Source organism: Amphibalanus amphitrite, unplaced genomic scaffold, assembly GCF_019059575.1.
Source record: "Amphibalanus amphitrite isolate SeventyFive unplaced genomic scaffold, NRLGWU_Aamphi_draft 000972F_arrow, whole genome shotgun sequence".
Lineage (NCBI taxonomy): Eukaryota > Metazoa > Arthropoda > Thecostraca > Balanomorpha > Balanidae > Amphibalanus > Amphibalanus amphitrite.
This window is the reverse complement of record NW_024882466.1, coordinates 70,681-77,339: the sequence shown is the minus strand read 5'-3', so window position 1 is coordinate 77,339 and position 6,659 is coordinate 70,681. Positions and strand designations below refer to the sequence as shown.

Below are 6,659 nucleotides of genomic sequence, written 5' to 3'. Positions count from 1 at the left end.
TGGAGTCAGTGAAAGAACGTCTCTACTCTAATCTGAAAAAATAAATGTCAGAGTCACAACAAAGAGGAAACTGTTCCGTAATTGGGAAAATAAATGAGGTGTCTTGCAAGTGCACTTCTTTTCAAAGGGTCTTACTGTAATTGCGCATTACTACACTGAAAAAAACTTACACCTAGAGAGTTATTTTTGGAGTTTTTCCACTCCAGTTTGGCGAATAATCACGCACCAATGGCATATAATGATTATGTTTTGTAGCGTATTCTTACTCTCTGCATTGCATTAAGGGCGTTTTTGAAAGTTATTCTTAAACCTGGTACTATAATCATCTCTTTTGTGTGCTAATTTTATCTTCTAATTTTATTATTTTATTTTTGTGCTAATTTTATCTTCTAATTTTATCACGTGTCCTTTTTATTCTTTCGGGTTATAAATTTATATCAGTCTCAAAGAGGCATGGGGTAATTTTAGCTTATTTCACAGTGATAAACAAGGTCATTGGAATATATTTGTGCTGAACTCCCATTAGATGGTAATAAATTTGACAGCTAGAGTACTTTTATCAAAACTGCATAAAAATAAACCGCTGTGGAGTATTTAGGGTAATTTTTATACTCCATTACGGGTGATAAATTGACGCGACAGAATAAAACTATTCTCATGTAGGTGTAAAAATTACGTCCTTCGTGATAAAACTATCATGTCCGGACAATAATTTTATAACCATGGAGTAATATTATGTGGTAGCATTACTAACATTATTCTTCGGGAGTATTCGGGAGCGTATTTCAAGCAATACTGTATCACTTTCTTGATAATCCTATTCCGTTGTGACATAACTAATCTAAAAGTGATTAATCTATTCGTCCAGCACAGTATTATTCCAAGAATAATATTTTCGGAATGTCTCTGCAGTTCGCGACCATTCGCGACCGCCATTGTGCTCAAGTCGTCAGAACCAAGGCCTTCTGTCAGAGAACCGAGCAAGCGTCCCAGTCCTCGAAGGTAAGCTGAAATTACTGTATACTTTGTGTTTTGTTAGTATGACTTTACAGTAATCCGTAGGATGACCATACAATCCAAGAAATGCGTTGACGTAGATTTGCGGACGAAGATTTCCGCGATGATGAAATTCTGGAAGACAAATTGTCACCCATGACATGCTCAAGGCCATTGAAACCAGGGGAAACAGCCATGTCAATTACCCTGATTTAGGTCAAGTTGTGATCAAGATTGTTATGTAGAGCTCATAAGTTATAGATTTTGTGATATTTTTTAAACCATGCAACTCACAGTGTAAGTAACAATATAAGCATCTCACTCAGGGACACTGTATGGAAATGCTCCAAATACCTAGGTATGGCATGATAGCGCAACTTTCTGCCTCCTGCCGTCGCCGCCGTCGCCGCCCGCGGGGTCATCTGACCGGTTACCCCACGCGCTGCAGTCGGCTCTGAGTCTGCGCCCGCCCGAGAGTCAGAACTGGGCTCCCTTGTCTGACCTGACCTGACCTTACCTGACCTGACCTTCCACAATGATATAATGTTCACTTGATGCTGCTTGATGTTAATTCCATTCATTAATGTGATTTTGCGATGTTTCCAGGTGTAGACTGACTTGGGAATGATCATGGGGCTCGAGGAGGACGTGAAGGAGCATGTCCTGCACAAAATCAGACATACCGCGAAGAAGTACTCGTATGCCCAGACGATGATAAACGTGGAGTCGGCCGACAAAGACGGTGAGTTTTGAACGGGCACAAGCACACCTTTTCGGATGAGGTGTTCTAGCTAGCAACACATCATGCCGGGGGGGGGGGGGGATACTCTTCTTCTATATAACTGGGCTCGAGCCGATCATCGTAGACAATATATTCCTGGCCAGGGCTGGAATAATGTTTAGATCTGACTGATTTTTTTTAGCGAATGTAAAGTTAGGCCCGAGGTATTTTCGATAAATACGAGGTCAGGCCAAAACATTAGCCAAGGCCAAGTGTAGGAAGGTATTTCCCACGCATGCTTCTTCTGCACGATGGAGAAATGACGTTTCACATATCCCAATAGCGTAATACATTAATAGCAGAGGGCAGGACAACTGTTTATTTTCTTGATGATTTTTTTTTTGCTTAACCCGCGCGGGGCTGGGGGGGTAAATTTTACCCCCCCCTCGCGAATTCTTGCGATATCTCAAAAACGGCGGCGCGCAGCGCCGCCAAACTTTCAGTACCTTTTCGTACATCAATTTGACACGTTCCCTGAAAATTTGAGCGAAATCCGTCGGAAAATTTTTGAGAAATTGACGTTTTAGTGACGTCATGTTCGCCATTTTCGCCTCAAAAACGGCAAAAGTTCAAACGCCGCTAACATCTTCATTTTTAAAGGAATCAAGACGTAACAAAAAAGGTTATACGTAATTTTACTTTGTCTATCAAATGGCTATCTCGGTTTTTTGAAAATTTTGGATTTTGGCCTAATTTTTTTCTTCAAAAAACTGACTTTTTTGGGAAAATCATTATAAAATCCAAAATTTTGAGTCTAGCGAAAAAACCGGAATATATGTCAGAGAAGTGGTCTATGTGCACCTACATACCAAATTTTAGAAGAATCGGTTCAAAAATGTGGAAGTTATTCAAAATTTTATGACGTCACGACACACAAAAATTTTTGAAAATGACTTTTTTGGAAGTTCTAGACCTCGTACGGAAACAAAAGTAGCACCATTCGATTCGCCGTGAAAAACTGCATCAGATAGACACCTTTTTAGGCCTTAACAACCAACTTCAAAATTTGACCTCACTTGACCTGACCTTGACCTGACCTCGACCTGAAATTCATCCAGAGGTGGTCCATATCACTTATTGAGTGTGCCTATTGAATTCTATGAGTAAAATGACCCATAAAACATGTGTCACACATGCCCTTTTCTATATTTCATTTTTTGGTGACCTGACCTGACCTGACCTGACCTTGACCTTGACCTCTGAATGATATTGTATGCAACGAATATTGTCTTGGTAGCCTAAGAACACGTTTTGGGCGATCAGTATCAGTCCATGAATCCATTCTTCGGCAACTACGGTGCAAGGCCGATACTGTAGAAACTTGCAATTTGTACCCTTGACCTGACCTTGACCTTGACCTCAAACTTTAAATTAAGTACATGTTTTTAGTAGTTCGTGATGAGAGCTTTCGATTGGCGTTTGAATTTTCCAAATCGGACCATTAGTTCGGGAGATAACAGGGGGGGGGGGGGGGGTAAAATTTACCCCCCCCCCCAGCCCCGCGCGTTAGGCTGGAGACCCCAGCCCCGCGCGGGTTAAAGGGACTATCCCACCTTTAACATGGGGTTTGAGTTGAGATAGCCAAGTTTGCGGCGAGGTTCAGAAACCACTATCTATCTAGGTTGCAACCCCCGCGGCCTCTTGGTGTTGAAGAAATTCGTTCCCTTCATTTGAAAATGGGCCTTGTACAAGGCCCTATCTTCAAGTTTCAACATGGAGCGACCGTTAGTGTGACGTCACCTCGTTTAGTCATTCTGATTTAAATGGGTTTGTTCGTTGAAAAATCGCTTAAAACTTGGTCTGAACTTTGTTGTGGTGCCTACAGAGTAAAAAGCATCAGCTTTATGACAGTAATGTGGCCTGGGGAAGGAGGTAATTTTGGGCTGTGACGTCACATATTTGAAAGTTTGTGTTTGGAATATGGGAAGCCTAAAATGTTTAATGAAAAATAAATGCCAGAACCGTGTTCCTGGTCATCCAATCTATAAAGTCGGGCACAATTTCACTGGTTTTAACAACATTTTAGAAGGTGGGATAGTCCCTTTAAAGGAAGACTGCCACCTTTTTTTACACAAAACGGTTTTCACTAGACCTAACCCACCTATGACCTACCCTGAAGTCTGTTTCCCGAAATTCGGCCTAGTTTTCAAGATATCCGCGATTGGACTTCAGATTAAAGTCATCACAAATGGGGGAATATTTGTTTCTGGTCCCTAAAAAGCTGTTTCTGGCACCTAATTGCTGATCAGCCCCAAAATGCTTATTCGACCCTAATATCTGAATCTGGCACCTAATTGCTTCCACACAGCCTAAAGTTGCCAGATCGTCTAGTTGAACTCCGTATTTGCTGTTTGCTGATTCAGCACCAAAACCAAAACATCCAGCACCTATTTTATTCCACGTTTGCCTACCTAATTCGCGTAATCTTCCTGATTTTATGTATCCTAACAACATGAACGTTGCATTCGCCATTCGGTGATGTCAAGTGCCATTTTCGCCAGTGGAGATAATGATTAATGCCATTTCTAGCCAAAAGAGAATCACTAGCCAGCTATGGTGCAGCATAGCAAGACGCTCCTATACCAGCCCGCTATGTAGAGACTAGAGATTATTGCACCCTCAGCCATTTTAACGTGACAAGTTTGGATCCGTCACTTCCAGCCAGGCTCTCAGGTCATAAACTGGAGTAAAGCAAAATGTCAACTCTGAACAGACATGCCACACAACCTGTCTTCTTTTCAATATTATTAGCTTTCTGCAATCATCGTCTGACTCCATCTCGATCAAACGCAGCATCCGGTTTCTACAGGGGTGTTTGACTGACCGGCCACACAATAACCAAAAACAAAATCAAAGCTTCATGCACACATATGCCATACGTAAGAAACGGATGAAAAAGGCACAACCACGGCACAACTCTGCGCGGCAAACAACGGACAATGTCCCACGCGAGATCCCGCGTTTCTTCAGCGGCCTTGAACGGAATGAAAACATTACATTTCTTTTTTGGAGCTATTTGATGACGTCAAAAAATACAATACCCGTTTTAATAGTCAAAATCGAGACAATTACTCACAAAAATGTTTCCCTTTAAGCATTACAAATAAATGCTTTTAAATATTTAAATGACATTGTTTTTTTCAAACAAATTAATATTATTTGCTTACTTAAACGTCATATACAATGCTGAGATCACTACGAGGCTGTCTTAGAGTGTAGCTGCACTGGCAACCTTTAGGCTAGACTCCAGGGGTCATTATACCAGAACAACATGATTCTACCAGCCAGTAGTTCATTTTTCTACTAGATTGGTGCTACGCTCAGCATTTAGGTGCCAGATTCAGAAAAAAGAATAAGGCGTACCGATGAATAGGTGCCAGAAACAGCTAATTAAGGTCATTTTCCATGATTGGTGCTGGTATCCACCAAATAGGTGCTGAGGACCAATTTTGGGGCGAGTCAGCTTTTAGGTGCCAGAAATAGCTTTTCTGGGACGCAATTAAATGGCGTCCTCACAAATGTGTGGAATATGGGAATGTAACATTACCATGTTAAAATCCCATCTCCCGCACTTTTTGTGATGGCATCAATGTGAAGTTCGAATGCGGATATCTTGAAAACTAGGACGAATTTCGGGAAGCGAGCTTCAGGGTAGGTCATAGGTGGGTCAGGTCTACTGAAAACCGTTTTAAACCGAAAACCGTAAAAAGGTGGCACTTAAACGACGGGCGGGACAACATGTTGTACCTCACCTTTGGACAGCCAATCGTCGTTGGTTTTGCTATTAGTCAAAAAGTGTTGTTTAACTCTAGTGATATTGAAAAGTCATGGTTGTCTCCATTCAGGTTGTCTCCATTCATGGTTGTCTTTATTGTCTCCAAATATACCACAGTTACATGCAGTTTGATACCTACTTGCACTCCATACTTAACCATGACAGCGGAACATCGGGTACTAATTTCTTATTTCACTGAAATATTTTAACGACGTATAATTATTTTGTAATTATGCACCACGTTTAGTTGTAAGAGTGTATCGCACTACGCAAACGTACTACGCATCGTACTACGATTTTGAGAGTGAAAAGAAATCAGGAAGAAGCGAAGAATCGTCTCCAGATACTGTAGATGGCATAGCCAGCTACTGTACGAACGCGGTTCCTTGTTTATCTCCTAGGTTTCCTTTACGTTTATTTGTACGATATGCATTGATGCCAACTGACTGCAATATTCTTTTTCACGGCAGACGACGAGCTGCTAGCTCTACTTGCCTATGGTTGTGGAACAACCATTGGCACCTTGGCGGATCCGAGAAACGGGGTTCGTCAGGCAGGTGAGGAACTATCGGTGGACGGTGTGGTGGTCTGCCAACTGCCGGCCACCAGGTTGGAGACCGCGTGGCCCTAATGACGGCCGCCCACGCTGTCTTCTACACAAAGTTCACGGGGCCCTGCAGGGCCCTGTTCGAGATTCTTTACCGGAGTGTGGGATTCGATGTAAACCTATCTGGCTTATCACAGAAGGTGTGGGAGGTTACCCAGGTAGTGTAGAACCAGCATCGGAGATGCCCACTTCGAATGATTGGCGACCTGTGGCTCACCTGTGGTTCAAGTGACTCGTGACTTGTGGCTCACCTGTGGCTCAAGTGACTCGCAACGTGTGGCTCACACTACTGGAGCCTCTGTATTATGACTAATTCAGCTGCGGCGGTCTCAGTACGCCAATGAGTCTCAGTACGTCTTTCATAGCCCAGATCACGCTCGTTTTATATGCCATCCGTGGCGGTGGTTCTGTGCGCAGAGGCCTCTTGCACCAAACTACCTAGCTAGGTAAAATAGAAAAACCGGTTTCAGAATAAGCTAATCTAACGGTGGTAAATTTGT

The 6,659-nt window shown here is 42.5% G+C and overlaps 1 long non-coding RNA gene across 1 annotated transcript; it reads left to right on the top strand.

Annotated features, from left to right (window-relative positions):
• Positions 1–814: 814 nt before the first annotated feature.
• On the top strand, positions 815–6,199 carry LOC122368733. Its single transcript, XR_006254282.1, has 3 exons — positions 815–1,002; positions 1,603–1,738; positions 6,023–6,199. It is a non-coding gene; the product is annotated as an uncharacterized LOC122368733 (long non-coding RNA).
• The last annotated feature ends 460 nt before the right edge of the window (positions 6,200–6,659 follow it).